Source organism: Chaetura pelagica, unplaced genomic scaffold (assembly GCF_000747805.2).
Source record: "Chaetura pelagica isolate M959 unplaced genomic scaffold, ChaPel_1.0 scaffold618, whole genome shotgun sequence".
NCBI lineage: Eukaryota > Metazoa > Chordata > Aves > Apodiformes > Apodidae > Chaetura > Chaetura pelagica.
The window spans coordinates 159,794-178,787 of NW_009954110.1; positions in this window are offsets into that span (position 1 = coordinate 159,794).

Here is an 18,994-nt window from a genome sequence, read left to right on the forward strand (position 1 = left end):
AGCTCAACATGAACTTCATTTGCACTCTAAGATTAAATATATTAATATTTTATGCATTTCTCTGCCTGACTTTCAGAACACAGCTCCATGTAGGAGAGGCAAGTTTGAGCCAGCAGACTGTGACATTCTGGGGGCAGAACAAGGGGCCTCAGCAACCTAATTCTGTTCAACCTTAGTTGAGATTCAGAGTTATTTCTCCCACCAGATTACTTTTTGCAGAACTACAGGAGAATGTTTTCACCTCTTCACCTCTCATTATGATTGACAACCAGTCGAGCTTAAAAACAAAGATTAAACTCCCATCACATCCATACTGAAAGCCAAGAAAACATTTCCCTTGCTGTAATTCACTCCCCACTATCAAAACCATCCTTTGCACTTACACAGCCACAACATCCACTTCTACCTTGCTGGAAACACCTTGAAAACAGCCTGGGATCAGACACAAGCAAACAGTCCCCTCTCTCTCATCCCAATGAGATGCAATGCTTTGGTTTTTTAAAAAAAAGTTTTTTTAAAAAAAACAAATCAAAAGGAACCCACACATGCACAGTTGTACACAGGCAGACTGAGTTCAGAAGAACCTGAAGTTGTTATTTTGATTTAATTATAACAATTCCCACTGTGATGTGCAGAAAGATCACCTATACAGAGTCTAGCAGGGTGCAAACATTGAAATCCTTTGTCTTTCAACTCATCACCTCAACAACTCAGAGACTGATTGAACCCATGAGGTGCTGACTCTTGTAAATGATTTGCCTGCAGATTGTGTTGAAATTAATCTCCCAATAAGAAATGTAAATGGCACAGTTGTACACAGGCAGACTGAGTTCAGAAGAACCTGAAGTTGTTATTTTGATTTAATTATAACAATTCCCACTGTGATGTGCAGAAAGATCACCTATACAGAGTCTAGCAGGGTGCAAACATTGAAATCCTTTGTCTTTCAACTCATCACCTCAACAACTCAGAGACTGATTGAACCCATGAGGTGCTGACTCTTGTAAATGATTTGCCTGCAGATTGTGTTGAAATTAATCTCCCAATAAGAAATGTAAATGACCATTAGATAAGCCAGGACAGAGGACTCTCTAGTTGAATTTACAAAGCTTTTTAGTTCTGGATTTGTTTTGCAAATTGAAGTAAAAATAGGAACTGAAACAAAAATAATCAATGCAAATAAAACAAAACAAAACAAAAAACCTCTCCACCAAATCCTACCCAAATCCTTTCAACTACCCACTGACTCTGTGGCAACATCCCAAACCAGTTTAAACACACACCCTCACAATTTCCTGGCAGTAGGTAAAGGATTTCTGATCTTCCTTGTGCAACACTGTTTGATAGTCACAACAGATCCCATAAGCTCATCAGAACCAGTTCTGGTTGCCTGAATGTACTGGACCAAAGGTAACTCACAGCTCTATCTCCTTGCTTCCTTACCTCCTCTGGCTCAGATCCCTCAGGAAGAAAAGCCCATGGTCATATCTGCACTGTGCTACCTGCAACCTGCCAACCCTTGAGACGACTCAACCTGCAGGCCCAATGGATCAACCTTCCATCGAGGGCTTAAGTGAAGCAAAAGTTCTGCAACAGAGATTCCTAAAACCATTCCCACTTTATCACTGTGCAACAACTGGGGCATATTTAGCCAAAACCCTCCCTGGTTTAGACAAAGCTGTAGCTACTGAGATGGGAACACTCTTTGCTGTAGTGTATAATCAATAACCCTGTGCAGGCGACACACTCGTTTCACAGCAGTAGAATTGTAGCCCACGTGGACCATTAGGAAGCAAGTGGGAGCAGAACATTATGCAGTGCCAGTCCAATTAAACTTAAATTCTATGGGAAAGGAGTAAAAAAGCATACAAATATTACAGCCAAGTAGACTAATAGCCCACAATTTTAGTCTGTGTCTCAGGCTGTCAAAGCACTGAGTAACTGTCCAATTAGTCATCAGAAAAAATGGCTCTTGAACTCAGTAAGACTGAGAACATTTCAACACCATCCCCCAGAGCTACTCCCTCTGCATCCAGTAGCCTTTTCTACATATCACAATCCATCCATCACTTAACTCTAACATGTTCTTTCAGGTCATTCTCTAATTTTAGTTTGCACCACTAAAGGACTGCTCCTGTCCTCGGGCAGAGTTTGGATCCCGCTCTTTGTTTCTGCCTTCATGCCCATGCACAGAGGCAGCTAACATTCCCCAATAACCTCACTGGCAGGAGCTGGAAACAGAGGAAGCAGGAGAAAAATGCCAAGGTGGGTGCCAACAAGAACATCTAAAGCACCTGAAAGTTTAGTCCATCATTAGCTGCACAAAGGTCTCTAGCTGCGTTGGGTTACCAGCTGAAACGCCCAAACTGGGAACAGCCTGGTCAATCATGTTGTAAACTGCATCTTTCCAACAAAAACATCCTCACACCAGCTGCCCTTGGTCCATGTGCTCTGGCACTCTTCCCACTCACTAATGGCTTCCCCATGGCTCCTCCATTGCAGGGGAAGGCCACGCATCTTCTATAGGAAACCAAAGCCTTGGCTTTCACTTCGTACTCAACTTGGTCTTGCCTGAAAGACTTTTCTGATTTTATGCATCTTAACCACTTCTAAAAACAGTATTTGCCATCCTTCTAACAGAGTGGAAAGGCTTTTGAAAGGCAGACAATGAGCTGGCCCTGCTCTCCACAAAGCCTCAATCAAGAGGAAAATGGCAGGCAATCTTTCAGGAAGTACAAAAGAAACCTTTCTAAGGGACCACAGCTTAATCTATCCCAAACACCTCTGAGCAACTAGAAGAGTCACATGCTGCTTTTTCATTTAGCAGATACAATGGAGTTGTTATTCTGCCCCCATGTAGTGCAGCACACAACTAAATTAACCCAAGTCATCGAGTTCATTGCAGAGAGCCACTTGTAACACAGTCTGCAACAGCCAAAAACTTCCATCTGGGGACAAAGTAAAACCAAAGGAGTTTGAAGAAAGCAACCCCTGAGTATCAGACAGCACTGCACACTATTCTCTGCTGCTCTATCAGTGTTTTCCATAGCAGCTCTCAGGAGCACAGTATGACTGAAGAGAGCTATAAAATGGTGACCGTCATGCCAGCAGCAGGCAATTCAGAGCAGCTTTGCATACAGGAGGGGGGATGGAGGAGCATTTACTGGGGACAGAAAGTAGGTAGCACCCTTTACACTGCCTTTCTTCAGCCTTTTCTTCGCCAGAGAACACTCAGAGCTCTGTACCTTTTTTTTTTCCTTGAGATGGTAATGCTTCTTTAAAACCTTCTTTAAGTTTTCCACCTGGCCATAGATCCTGTCTCTCGAGGCTCACGAACTGTATCAGTTGCATTATAGATTTTCTGCAAAGAACAAATTACTGCCAGAACTGCTGCCACCTGGACTGTCTCCACTTAAGTTATTTCTGGGACACAAACAATCCTTCCTTAAAAGCACTGACCTAAAATGATACATCAATCAAAGCAGAAAATTTACCCACAACTAAGAGCTGCCAGTGAGCCATGGTGGGTTACAGCAGAAGGAGGTGGAAAGCTCTCAACACCACAGTCTGGGAGCCAGAGATGTATGGTCACAGAGACCCACCAGTGCTGCCACAACGTAGGTAGAAGCCAGGGACACTCCAGGGAGTGGTTTTCTGGGACCATTTAGGATTCAGAAGTGCAACTTCTTTCTTTGAGCAGCCCTTTGGGATGTTGTTCATAATCAAGAAAACTGGCAGGCTTTGAAAACCATCTCATAAAGTTTAACAGACAAATCCTCACCTAAAAAAGAGGAAATTCAGATTTTGCCTACACAGGACCTGAAACCCTTTCAGTGGCTACCCAAGGTTTGGACTCATACACACTATGACTTTAAATTATAAAATACCATGATTTTTTCCACAGCGCTGGAAAAGAGTCATCAAATCTGAGAATTTCCCCACAGACACACCAGGGGATATGACAAATGGCACACACCTCACTGCTGTGCTTCAGTTCAGAAACAACACCAAGGAGTTGACAGTGAACTCTGCAAGATTATAAATGCTCACCAACATCGTGGATAAACCGCTCGATTTTCGACTGCATCCCCCAGTATCTGAACTCCACTTTACAGAGCTTATATGCACACATGATGGGGTATTTCCCAGGGTTGTTCTTGTATTCCTGAATCCAGTCTTCTGAGAGGGGGCCTCTTTTAGTCTTTATGGATTTATACAGCTTTGGATCCTCCTCAGCTTTGTATTCATGTGGAGGGATAGGATCTTTAACAATATCAATAGGATCTAGAGAAAAACAAGAGAAGGAGTTAGACATTTCTTTTTCCTGAACAACAGAAGAGAAAACCATTTTTCAGGAGTTATTTCTGTTTTAGTAAGCACCAGAAGCAATTTAGTTTCTTTTCACTTACACTTACAACAACTGATATCTAAATTGTTTATACATTGCTGCTGGGCAGGGATCAGCTCTGCCAGAGGAACCAGTACACACAGTTCCAGCAAACAGAGGCTTTGCTCCAAATAGATGTTTTTGCCCACAGTGACTGCAGATCCACAGAACTCTGGCAGATCTGCACACTGTCTTTCCAGCTCCAAGAAGATCTTTTGCACGTTCCATCTTTCAGCTTTTCTAACACCACTCACAGTGCTGCAGCTCTGTCCTGTCATGGCCAGTCAAACACACCTGCCTTTTCTTAGCACTGTTATGGAAAACACTCCACCCACTGAACATCTTATCTTTGGAGTCCATCAAGCGTGGAGTAGTTGACACTTTAGAGGGAAGGGAGGCCATCCAGAGCGTCCTTGACAGGCTGGAGAGGTGGGCCCATCCCAACCTCATGAAGTTCATGAAGTTCAACAAGGCCTCACACACTCCTCACACACTATTGTTAGACCAGATGTACCACAGAAGGCAGAAAGTTTAACCTGAGTCCTAATTAACACTTCCAACAATGGAAAAGTGGGAGGGCAGTGAATGAGAATATCTTGAAGATCTGCAACCTCCACCTCAGACCTCAGCAGAAGCATCTGAAGTTTTGATTGAAGGGCACACTCACACTTCCCAAGAAACAACAGCTCTTCTGACACTTCTTCATGAGGCAGCATCACTCAGGCCTATTCGATCCATACTGAAAGCCTGATCAGATAAGCTTAGGAATGAGGACAGTCAAACTAAGTTCAAAACAATGAAGTTTAAATCAAGTAACACTGATGTAAAATGGCACCATGTTTCTGCCATGTCCCCCACATCAACGGAGCCCAAGGAGTCAGAGCAGCCACTCAGTGTCCCTTCCCAGAACTCCTGCTGCAGTCAGCACAGCCTGGGACTGCCAGACACCAGCCTGAGCTCAACACTTCTCCCCTCTCAGCAGCTTCAGAGCAAGGGACCCTTCAGTCCTGCCTGGCTGCAACTGCCAGCACTCCCTGCCACACAGTTAGGTCCCCAGGAACTGCCATGGGCACCGGCCACAATGGACAGCAAGACAAAGGAGCTGCTGACACTTGGCTTCCTCTGCCTTTTTATAAGATGTTGCTTTTTGCCTTCTCATTAAAAACTTACATATATAAGGCTCATTAACCCAATCACCCAAAGAACAGCTGCTAAGCTGAAGTGTTAACCCAACACTAAAAGGAGAGGAAGCAACATTGAAATACACCTTTAATGTTTCAGAAGTGCAGACAGAAATGATTTCCATACACACAAAGGAGCTACACAATTATACAACATTTTCCTCTTCTATGGTTATTTCTACTTATTACCCTCAAAATCATTAGGTGTCTTCTCTCAGGAGCTGCACAAATGAGACAGGAAAGCATCAGCTTCAATTTACAGGTGGGGGATTCAAATTCTTTCCATGTGATTTACATCAAGCCTAGAAGAGAACTCAGGTGTCCTCACTTGACTTGCTGTAACCCTACCCCGCAGCCTGACACCAGCAGGGGTGCAGGGGTGTGTGTTCAGGGGGGGCATGGAAAGGCAGATAGGATAAGCCAAGAAAAAAAAAAAAAGTATTAAGGAAAAGAAAAAGGCTATTCACCTAGAATGGTTTGTCTTTTTTCTGCAGGAGAAAGGTTGAACACGTTGACATGCTCTCCTGGATCAGTTTTGTAGTACGTCTCAATGTCAATAGAGAACTTCTCCACAAAAGGACATGTATACCTGAAAGCCAGAACAATGCAGCTTAGAGTAAATCTGCTCAGCTTGGCAAGCAGAGAAAAGGCTTCCTTAAGATGTACAAAATCAGCCTCAAACCCCAGTCAGTCTTCAGTCATGTTTCACTTCAGGTGTGCTTTTTAAAACACTTACTGTACAGAGGTTTTCTTTAATAACTTCTTAAGAGAGGAGCTCACCTTGGACATGTGGCTTCACTGAAATAGCTCCCGTTTAGTAAAATCTCAAGGCCAAAGAGCTGAGCTCCCCATGAGGTGTTACATGGATCGCAAGTGAGAAGACACCAACAAGCCCCACACAGCTGCTCAAAATTGGGCACCCACACTAACCAAGAAACCCCTTCCCAGGGGGACAAAAAGCAAACACTGTCAGGAAAAAGCCTGAGGGGACCACCAGGACATGTCACTTTGCAGACACGCTGACAAACCCCTGAAATTTAGTTTGACCATGTCTCCTCCAGGAGAACATCACCAGGACAGATTGCTTTTAAAAGGAACAGTTTTCAGCAAGGAGATAACTTTTGGGTCTGCTGTACTAACAAGCTGTGTTGTCCTTGCAGGTATGACACAGGCAGTAAGACAAGGACACCCTGGCAATGCATCACTACCAGGAGAAAGGCAGAGCTCTTGCCTGAAATCTGTGGCAGGATAAAATACAGAGTGATTCTGCACAGGGCTGGGCTTCCTGGCCAGCTACCAACTGAAAGGCATTCCAAGAGAATAGAGAAAACCAGACTGGAAGTGGACTTTAATCACTTGAAAGCTAGACAGCTCCATTATATTTAGTCCTGAGCAACTCTCCGTATGCAGACACTGACTCCCACCTTTCCCCAGACTGATGTTACTTGTAGAGACCAACTAAAACAGAACTATAAAACTTTTCTGGGATTTTGATAGAAATGAAAATATCTCTTAAAGCCTTTTTGTTATGAAAGATAACAGCAATATCAGACTTGTGAAACTGGGAAAGGGAGGATGCTCCAAAACCAGGGTAACTGGCATAAGGGCTATTCATTCCAGGGTATCTGAAGTCCTCCCAGACAAAACAAACAAGGAGGTCCCAGAGAGCTTCACAGAGCTGCTGGCTCTCTTCCCTTCTGAGGCTGAAGAGCATAGGATGTAGGTTTGTTATTTTCTAGCTAAATGACAGTAAGACAGTTCCTAGAAAAGAAGCACCAGATTTATTTATTTAGTAAGATTTTTCTCTCCCCACCCTTTCTCCCCTAGAACAAATGACTCCTGTCTCATTTGACAGTGTTCAACATGACAACCTTCCCATCATCATGTACATTTATATCTTCACTGAGCTAGCAAATACCTGCAAGGTTAAGCAGAACATGCAGTGCAGGACACAAGACTAAATGAAAACCATTCAAGACTTCCCACACTTTGGTGGACAAAACAGGTCACACTTGAGACCAAGCAGCCACAGACTGTCAGGTGTGTGTGCAGGCAGCTCGGGCAGCACTCACACTCCTGAGATTAAGCATCGTGTAAGAGTTTTAGGACTTGACCCCCGTTTCCCTAAAGCATATTACAGGAGATGGAAGAGATGCCACTGCTACACACAGTGACATCAAATCCTCTCTCTAAAGCAGGGAAGCACATCTGGATGTTTTGCTAAGTTTTACCTTGTCCTTGTGTAAGGATAAGCATTCCAGGACTCCTCTTCCACCCGCAGAGCTGCCTTGGGCAAGATGGAGCGGAACCAGCTGGGGATGTGCATCCCAATGTGGTACACTTTGTGAGTGTACTGCCCACTGCCTCCTGGCCCATCCATGTATGGCCTGTTCTCCAGGATCTCCACTCCACTGCCTTCCCCACATGTCTCCTCTCTGCTCTTTTTCTGAAGGAGAAAAAACATCACATAGTTAACCCCTCCAGTGCACCGTACGTACCAAGGTCTCAAAGAATATAAAACATTAGGGATGGTTTCCAGGATTCCTTCTGAGCAGTACTTCACACAGACAGAACTGTAGCAACACCCTGGAAGGAAGGTTACCAGACCTGGAGATCATAAAGGAAAGGTTTAGAGACATAGGAACAGAGATTTGATTTATTAAGGATCCTGTAAAAAACTGGATTTGGACACTTGGACAGTTTGAACAGAGACCTCATGACACATCAACTCCTGCTTCGACAAGAGGTCACACTCTTCCTGAGAGCACACGGACCCCTGGCTCCAGCCATGAGCCTCCCAACAGCACAAAAAGGTGTCACAGCAGAAGATGACACACAGTCTGTTCAACCTGGCATGTTCTTGTGGTGTAGAACCACACACATGCTCAGCACAACACAGTACTAAAAATGTAATGACTTAAAACCAGAGGTTCTGGGGGCTTGTTGCTTGCGGTCTGGCAGGGCAGCAGCTCTCCAAGAACAGCTCGGAGATTATGTTCTGCTAATTAAGACATTTAGAAGAAACAATCCAAGATTGCCAGAACACACACAGCACCCCCTGGCAGCCTCCGTACTTTGGCTTATTTGCAGTATTGTCCCTCATTGAGAAACCTGGCAAAAAAAATACTAATTTCAGCGCTTCTAAGAAGAGCTAGAGGCAAACCAAATATTTATTCATTTCTAGCACATTTCAGCAGATTGGATGATGTACAACCTTCATCCTTTCCAAACAACAGATTCATATTATTAGTATTTTGAGTTTATTGTTTGTATTTGAGAGGACAGTACTTTGGAAATGAAGGGGAGAAAAAAAGAAGGAACTTTTATATAAGAATCAACTGTGAAATACAACACAACAACCACCTCTCATTTTTGGCACACAAGCAATTCAAAGGATAACACGGTCTAACAGAAAATGATTAATAAGATGCAAGAAATCAGCTTCTCATCTTCTGAGAACAGGATGATAAGCCAACATAGCTATTTAGAAGTAAAAAGCCCTCTCTTTAAAGCTTTCAAGCCATTTGAAATCTAAACAGCTGTAACTGACAAATCTAAATAACTGACAATCTAAATGGTCATCTTTTTCCCCCCACCCCACAAACTGCAATAGCCCTGCAAAAGAAAAGCACTTTTTTTACAGTTTATATCTAGCATGCAGCTAGCAGTTCATTAAAACACACATCCTCTTAAAACAAATTACTGCCTCCCAGTTCTTATATAAGCACCGACCAAGCCCTGTACAAATATTTATGACAATAACATTAAATAATCTTGATGACCCAAAAATCTGGTTAATTCAAAGGTCTCGGGAAAGGCAGCAACCCAGGAGGCAGAGTGAATGTGTCAGACAGAAGAGCAGCAGCATCTGCTCTGAACTGTTGATACAAATTATGGAGATTTAGAGGTTTATTATATGGCAGAGGTGTGTGGAAATCATCAGCAGGGCAATACGGGTTCTCTTCACGCCAAATTATCACATGTAGAGTCACAGAGCAGTTTTGGTTGGGAAAGACTTTTAAGATCAAGTCCAACTGCTAACCCAGCACCGACAAGGCCACCACTAAGCCCCATCCCTCAGCATCGCAACTCTACAGATTTTAAACCCCTGCAGGGATGGGGACTCCACCACTGCCCTGGTGTGGTCTCAACACTTGGGGAGGGAAGGAAGAAGGGAAAAACCCAAATTAGCTGAGACTCTTTGCAGAAGTAAGTTCACATCCTGCTCCTGATTTCTAGTTATTTTATTAATTTCTATGCACCTGCAGGAGACTATGAGTCCTATTCTGAGAGCAGCACATACTTCCTCCTTCAGCCTTTTCAGATGACCAACTCCAGCCCACAGCCTCCTTCACCCAGTTGCAAGCCTTAAGCAAATTCTGGCCCTAAACTTCCCTCCTCCTTGTCAGTTACCTACACAAGATACAAGAGACAGCAGGAACATTTTCTTAGACAAATGTGAAATAAGAGCTGCACCTTTACATGACAAAAAGCATCAGAGCTGTAAAGTTTGTGTCCCAAACTATCTTTTAAGCCAGGACTTCTGAGACAGGCCAATTTATATTCAAAGACCAACATAATTTATCAGTGGGAAGGGTAGTATGATCGAAGAGAGCTCCATACTATAAATCCCCACAAAGCTGCTTCCCAGCCCTGCCTGCTCTCATACCTACCAGTTAACTTGTCAAGAAGGCAACGAGCTATAGTGAGGTCAGGAAGGACCAAACAAGTCAGGTTAGATGGTGAATGGTACAATCACTAACCAGTCACAAAGACAACAGACGATAGGTATCTCAGCCCACAAGGACAAGGGCCACATGCACTTGAGAGACCAGGAGGGTAGTCTGTGCTAAGTGGTCCCATGGAAGTGCTGCACTTATGGGAATGAAGAGCAATTTCCTTTTCAACCATGTAACCTCTTCATGCCTATTGTGACTCAGCTACAGCATGGAGAGGGCTTGTTACAAAGGAAGTAGTCTGAAAACAATAATTTTAAAATAACCATTGATTAGGAAAGCATTTGGCTTGAAAATTGTCTGGCAAGCCCTCTCCAAAGAAGATGTGTCTGCTGGGAGCGGCAGACTAGCAGGCATTTTAGGGCCAGTCTGGAAGGTTGCAGCCTCAGACCCATGGCCCTGTGAGAAGCAGAGACTTTACTCAGCAGATCACCCATGTCCTTACTACTTGCTACTGACAACAGCATCTTCCCTCCATAGAAATAGCTGAAAAATATCTGAGAAATGGTCCCAAACAAAATCCAAGAGTAGCTAACAGCCTTTAATGCAAGTTAGCTGAGCCATAATCACAGAAACCATCCTACATTGTATTACAACAGGAAATCCAGTCACCCCTTAGAAGTCCCTCTCTTCTGCTGGTGACACTCCATGTTCTGCACAGCCCCATCAATAGCTTTTCAGGACAGATGGTGACACAGATCCCTTCTAGCTAAAGTAATAGCATTAAATTACTCATAACAGGGAACCCAGAGAAGCAGATGCACCATGATTAGCAAGAATGCCAGTTACTTAAAGGCTTCTATTAAAATAAATCTTTTGGCACAGCAGCATAGCATGGGACACAGCACATGACCTCACCATAACACTCATAGATGAGTAATTCCCATGAATGTCATCTAAACATCAGGCTAGCCTAACCCCATTTATCATCTACCCTTCACAACAGCAGACAAACAGCTGTAAACAAAACCTTCCTCTAGCAAAGGCGAGTTGATCAGTTCTCAGACCATCCATCCCCTCTCAGTCAGGAACGTGCTTCATGGTCAGCTAACAACATGGAGCACATCTTGCAAAGCTTCAGTCCAGCAGACTTGTTCTGGCTCTGCTGAGCGGGACCAGGTGCCTGACCTCACCTCCTATGTTCTTCTCGTGGGGCACAGTTCAGTGGAGGAATGATGGCTGATAGCAACAGAAAGCCCCAGGGCCTGAGGAGTCTCACCACAGCTGGAGGAACTGAGTGTTCACAGAACAAGAATGCACAATGCCAGACAAAACAGCCAAGATATGTCCAACTGTATCAGCTGGAGAAACACAGAAGTCAGACTGCACAAATTAAACTTGCCCTGTAGTGTTCTGCTTTTGGTGAGTTAGATGAAAAACCAACCTCACCAACCAACCCAGTATTGCTCAGAAGGAGACTGGCAAGGAGTCCCTGCCCATGCAGGAGGGTTAGAACTAGATGATCTTCAAGGTCCCTTCCAACCCAAACCATTCTACGATCCTCTGAAGAATGTTAACTCTAAACCAGCAGAGTCATCCTGGTGTTTCAGCCCTGGAGCAGAGCACAGGCTTAGGTCCCTGCACAGGGAAGCTCTGCAAACCTACAGAAGTGCTGCTGCAGATGGATCAGGGCTTTACCTTCTCCTGAAGTTGTTGGTTTTTTTTTTAATTGTAACTTATACTTGGAGCTCTGCAATGGTCCTGCAGAGAACAGCAAGGACAAGGTGGGTAAGAGGCAATCCAGGCATTGTTTTAGCTTTCAGAAATAGATTATACTATAATCTTACGTTGTTTAGTACCCACTGTTTAAAGTACAACCCCTCATTCTAAATAAGTTAGATAGTGATTACAAAAGGCTGACATGCTCTAGCTTCATGATGAAGTTTCTTGGCACATTCCAGCAGGGTATTTACACAGAACCAGTGCCCTACTTCGATAACCTGTGGGAGTTTTGATTGGAGATTATTCGAATGATGACGACTGACAGCACCGTGCTTGGCAGATCTACTGCCTGCGAATAAAGAAGACACAAATCCTTGTCTGGAAACACTAACCACAAGACTTTTTGGTGGGGTTTTTTTCTTCTCCATTTGGCAACAGGGTATTCTGCCCTGAAAAATTCTTCTGGGAGAATTCATTAAAATAACACTGAAGCCTTGGGATTTTTTTAATCCCATTTAGACACAAATATGGGTACAAGAAGTTCACAGCTGGTTGATGGTTTCAGTTAATGATGACAGCAAACAAAGGCATCTATGTAACCACTGGACAAGAACATGACAGCAAATACTCCCAGAGGATCCTGTTAACATACTTGCTCGTACTGTTGTGGCAGGGGATGCTGAGAAAACATTCTCTTTGCCCAATTACTCTTTTTTCTTATAATGTTTTGGATGCTGAGGCCACCACAAATGCCAGTTAAGTCCCCAGAAACAGACTCATCCCTTGGGAACCAGAAAAAGCCTAAATTGCCTCATCCAGACAAGAAAATGCCTGAAGCTGCTTAGGATGGATGACTCCTGCCATCATTGGAGAGCTTTTAAGACCTGGTTTCACTAATCAAACCTGTTTTTGTAAAAAAAAATCTGTTCAGTTTTAGAAAGCAAGTACAAAGGTTCCTAAAACAGAAAAGGTCGAGTAACAAAATTTAGGCTGTGAGAGGAAGAAATGACTTGTTTTCAATCTCTTCTGTACATTAAGGAGAAAATATTCCCAACTATCACCAACTGGACGTTATTTAGGCTGACAGGGAATTCACTCTCTTGTATTTTCCAAAGTGCTGCCTACTTCCTAACACCCAAGGCCTTCCTCACTGTGCCCCAGGCAGCTGCCTACCAGCCATTATCATCTCCTACCTGCAGGTACTGTGCAAGAGCAGAAGCTGCATGTACTAAGAAGGTACCAGCTCGCCTGTCATAGGTATATTGCATGTGACAACATTTACGGAAGTGCTGGGAAGTTCAAGCAATGCAGCCTGTCAGCCTCAGCCATGGATCTGGGCTTATTGTGGCAACACTGGCATTCAGGCACCGCAAATAAAGTAGCATGACAACAAATGCGCAGCGTAGCTGGTGCAAAGTCAGAATTAAACAGCACCTACCTGTGTCCAGTTCTGGAGCGCCCTACATAAGAAAGGACATAGAGCTCCTGAAGAGAATTCAGAGGAGGCAAAGATGATTAACGGGCTGGAACACCTCTCCCATAAGGACAGGCTGAGAGAGTTGGGGTGTTCAGCCTGGAGAAGACAAGACTCCAGGAAGACCTTAGAGCACCTTCCAGTGCCTGAAGGGGCTCCAGGAAAGCTGGGGAGGGGCTTTGGACAAGGGCAGGGAGTGAGAGCACAAGGGGTAACAGATCAAAACTAGAAGAGAGATTCAGGTTAGAAACTAGGAGGAAATTTTCTAGTGTGAAGGTGGTGAGACACCGGCACAGGTTGCCCAGGGAGCTTGTGGAAGCCCCATCCCTATGTGTTCAAGGGCAGGTTGGATGGGGCTTGGAGCAACCTGGGAGGCTGGAGGTGCCCCTGCCCATGCTGGGGGGTTGAAACTAAGGGCCCTTCCAACTCAAACAATTCAATGACTCTAAAACCTGAAAGCCAATGATGTACTGGGAAACACCAAAAGGCCCTGAAACTAACGGTTTATTTTTAACACATTTTCCCAGCACTGGATTTTTGTACAGTTACCATGTACAGTGAGGATGTGCATGCACATGGGTGTTCCTGTTCTCCTCAGCTGTCTCCTGCTGTGGTATGACTCAGCTCTGTGTTTTGTTAACCACTCCTTTCTGAGCATTTGAGCTGACATCTAATTCATTACAAGCAATCTGCTTTCACCACCACCAACCTTCTGCCTGCTGACAGAGACATCTGATAGACCAGGCACCATTCATGGGCAGTACTTCCTGCAAGGTAATCAGATGTCAGGTCTTTGACCATGAAAACAAAATGTTGGTTTACCCTAAAAGTACAGTAGAGCTGTACATCCCAAGCTGTGCTTCGTTGATTTTTTTCTTTTCAAAATGTGTGTGTCAAAGACCTGAAACGCTCAATTAAAATTGCATCATCATAATCAGGCTGATATCTGAGCAAAGTCATTTTCAGTGTGAAAGAAGGGAACAGAAGAGATGGTGCTATTCCACTTTTACAGAAGCCAAGGACGAGAACTTCTGATCAGATCAAAACCAACATAATTTTATCAGTGGATAACATGTTCTAAGAGCATACAGGAAGTTATCTGAATTGAATTAAAAATAAAAATCACCCTTATTGTTATTAATGCATTTGAACGCTGAGATAGAACAGCACAAACAACTTCTTGCTGTCAAAGGCTTTTGTGCCACAGCCAGAACAGCTGAGTCCTCTCACATTAAAGATGAGAGAATCAACAAGAAGAGCCCCATTTTGAAGAGGTAGAAAGTACCATGAAGACCCAGAGCTGCTGGCAGGACCATGCCTGGTAACCGATCTTTCAGTCCCTATTTCAGCATCCTGACCACAGCACAGCAGTCTTCTTCAGTGGGCTTGCGTAGGGACTTTTACCAAAATACAGCTAAACGATCCCCAAACAGGGAAGCTTCTCTGCTCCTGCAGGAGTTGAGAGTAGTCTCTCCGGTTATATTGGGAAGACCAATTAATGACCAATTAAAGGGAGGTAGTTGCATCACCATCCCTGGAAGCCTTTAAAAGACGCGTAAATGTGGTGCTTAGGGATAAGGGTTTAGGACCAGACTCTGTAGAGTTGGTTAATAGTTGGACTCAGTGATCTTAGAGCTGTCTTCCAGCCAGAACAACTCTGTGGAAGGCAGGCAGGAGCTAGGAGCCCTGCTCCTCCAGGGATGGATTTTAATAGTACTTTGAGCCTGCACTTCGTAATGTACAAATCAGAGCCAATCCATCTCAAGCCAGACTGACAGTCCTTCAACAGTAAAACTGCTGGAATAAGGAGCCTATGAGTTTTGTTGTCACTCAAGGCTTAGAGTATCTCACTGTGCTGTTGATATCTTAACAGCAAACCAAGTTCAACTGCAACAGGATTTCCCGTTTTCCCCAGTAACACTTTTCATGACCTTTCAAAAGTTGTGGACAGCACGGGACCATGTTTGTGTTCATCCCCTGTGCACCACATTATGAATGCAAGCAACTTGAAGCTGCAACATCTGTTTCCATGGCAATGAGACTGCATCAGCAATCCACTGGGTTTAGCTTAGGCCATCTTCACTTAGGCTTCAGTGCTGCACACAAATCATTACTGGGAACAGCACATGAGGTCACCAGTAACCATGGTGCCCACAGCTGAGGTTCCCGTCTGCCCTTTGCGCTCTAACATGCATCCTTCATGCATGACAATTGTTTTAATCCAATTAGTGCTGTTAAATATATACATATATATACACACGAAGGACCAGTGTCAATACTTATTTAGCAAAGGAAGGTTAGTTTGAGTCAACAAGATAACGATCAGAAAATGAGGCTTTAAAATAGCACTTGGACTTCAAGCCTTGTTGCACTGTACACGTAGGAATGACTTGAAACCCTGGGGAGAGGGAAAAGAATTGTGTTCCTCATAAATGGCTTCATGAATAAAGGCCAGAGGGCAGCTGTTTTAAACATCCTCCTTCTAGGTCTGATGAATCAGAAGACTCCCCATCCTGGAAGAAACCTCATCATAATGCCATGAAAAGCCTGCAGCTCTCCAGGCTGCTGTATCAGATGGCCAAAGAGGACAGCTCTGTCAACAAGGAGACATTTCACAGAGACCTAAGTCTTTGCTGACTATGAGCAGAGTCTCCTCTGGATCCACTCACTTTATAAATCAACAAACCACCTTAACATCCCTGCCCAACACTGGGTTTGGAAGCAATGCACCCTCCTGACAGATCAGAAATGACAGCAGTGACTTGTCCTACGTACTCTGCAGCTGGCAGAGCCATGAGGACAGCCTAGTACCTTCTGCCCTTCTCCTCAAGACAGTCTGGTTTCATTGGGGATATCCAAACACATCATGCTAATGCTGCCTCCAAGGAGCTATCAAGCACACAAGAAGAGGACATCACCCATGAAGCGTCCTCTTATCAGAAGGAAGCACATATAGACCTGCTTTCTGATGGGAGGTATGTTAGTGTCCAGGAGATCCCAGGTCTGTTCCTGCAACCAGACCACTCTCCTGAGAGCTTTTTGAGGTGGGGGTCACAGTTCTTTGCACTTCCCCCAGGCTTCAAGAACATCCTCCCTCTGGGTTTCCACAGCTCCAAATCCTGCAAGACTCCCAGCCAGGAGAAGCAGAGCCAACCTGAGCATGCATGAGGCCATGAAGAAGTAACCATTCTCACCAAGGCATGTGCAGGTTACCCAGGCCACAACCGCAGCAGCACCATCACTCTTGGCTGCTTTTCCTGTAACGTAAAATATTCCTAAAAAAAGCCCTGAAAGGCAGGGCAAGTTGGCAGCAGGAGACTCTCACAAGACAGAGCAAAAATAAGCACGGCATCGATTTGCACAAATGTTGTCTGCACTGCATTATTTAGAATCATGTTTAGATGTTAATGAAGCTGTTTGTACAAAACCAGGATATTTGGGGGACAATCAATTGTGCAGGACTATAAATAATTTACAGCATTAAGAGACCTGTTCTCACAGTCACCCATTAATCACCCTGCCTTACAGAGATGCCCAGTCACACTGCTCTGGAGCCAGGGCTGGATGTGCCAGAGGCACATGAATTAGGAATCACTTTATTATGGAGATACCTCAAACTTGTTTACCCCACATGCTCCATCTTTCAAAATGTCTACTCTTCTTCCAGCTCAGTATTTCATCTTACCTTGAATATTTCCTTCCCTGTCTTTAAATGGATTTTTCCCCATATTAACTATTCCACAGACACAGTCTGTGAGAATTACTGTCCCTAGTTTAAAGGGAGGTAAATCAAGTTGTGCACTATTATGTTGTGAGTCAGAGATGAAATTCCAACTCAGGGTGGATCAGTTCTGATCCTCTAACTATATCCCTTACAGTTTAGGAACCCAATAGCCTATATGCAAAAACACTGGAGGACTGGCTTAAAGAAATCCCTAGTTTTCCTAATACTTACTTATTTGCCTTCAGGTATTTGAAAAAGTAAGTCCCTTATCTAGGTCAACAGTCAAAATTTTGTCCACATGTCAGAAATCTTCTTTCATAAGAATAAAAAAGTAAAGAAGGAGAAAGGATTTTTTGATAGCCACAAGCTCCACAGGATTATCAGTGCTGCATCCTGTACGAAAACCAGTACAAATCTGAAGTTTAAAATTATGTGTGTTATAACCTTATCTCAGCTTCACTCCGTTTTGTTAAGAGAAAGAGCACTTGAACTGTCCAGGCAATGTAGTTAGTTACCCTACAAGAAATCTTTTTCACCAGGTAAGGAGTAACAGCCAGTTTAAGAACTATTCCAGGATAATAACTACAAAACAAGAAAATAAATAAATGCAAAAAAGATATTTGCTATTTCTGTTTGGTTTCCCAAAGTGCTGACCTGTATGGGTATCACTGTCACCTGTGCATATCAGACCACAAGTCTGGTAGTGCTGAATGTACCTGTACCTCCCTTGTGCTCAAAACTCAGCAACTGCAAGTTCTTACTCTCCTCTTGCAAAAGGAGGCAAATCCTCATGATCACAAAGAAGAGGTTATGAAAACCAGAGGAAGAAGAGAGAACACACAAGTCACACGTTTTGAATGCTGCAGCACAGAAACTGCTGGAAAAGTTTCAAGTCTGGCTTTCGCTTTTAGACTTGTGAATCTTCCAGGGTCTCTGGATCTGTCAGCAGTGTCATCTGCTTTTAAAATTAAAGCATATATGTCTATCTGTCCAGATGGCCAAGGCATCTGCAAATGAAACAAAAATAATCAGCCACCCTGTTCTTCCGTGTCCAGAGATGAAGGGTTAGTTTGTTTTCTCCCACTCGATCAATCTGTCACCATCTGCTGAGCCTGCTGACAATTACCAAGAGTAGCCAACAGTTTAAGGGACATGACTTTTGCACATGGTATCAGGACATGGCCTCAAGAACAACCACCACCAAGCCCATATCCACCTGAGAGGTGGATGAAAATAGAGGAGGAAACAGGACAGTGCAGGGGTCTGGAGACTGAGATGACAAACCATGATCCTTCGGAAAGGAGGAAAGCCACCCAGGGTGCTCCAGCAGCAGCCACGACAGGCAAGGACAGCACATCCCAAGTGCTTGGAAACACGCTCTGGTTTTTCAAGGAAGACAATATATGCAAAGCCCTGAGGGACTGTAGAACTGAGGCTCATGTTAAAAGATGAGAAGAACCCTCAATTCCCAGGATCCTGCCTGAGCTCAGCAGACAGTGCTGAGCAGATGGGTTATCTTTTACAGATTGTCTCCAACAGGGCCCTGAGTCCTTCCCCACTTGTGGATCCTCAAAGTGCCAAATTACAAAGTATTAACATTATTAGCTTACAAGGATGATGCAGCATCTTAAAATAAAGTCTCACCCTCAAAAGGCAATCACTAGGTCCAGAAGAACAGTTTTAAAGTCTTTGGAGGAGGGTCACAAGCACTGAGGAAACTGCATGGAGAAAATGAGGACTGGAGGTATTTACAGCAGAGAAAATAAGCTGTGCACACTGATATAAAAATAAGATTTAATAACAAGAAGGATTCTCTTGTCTTATGGAAGG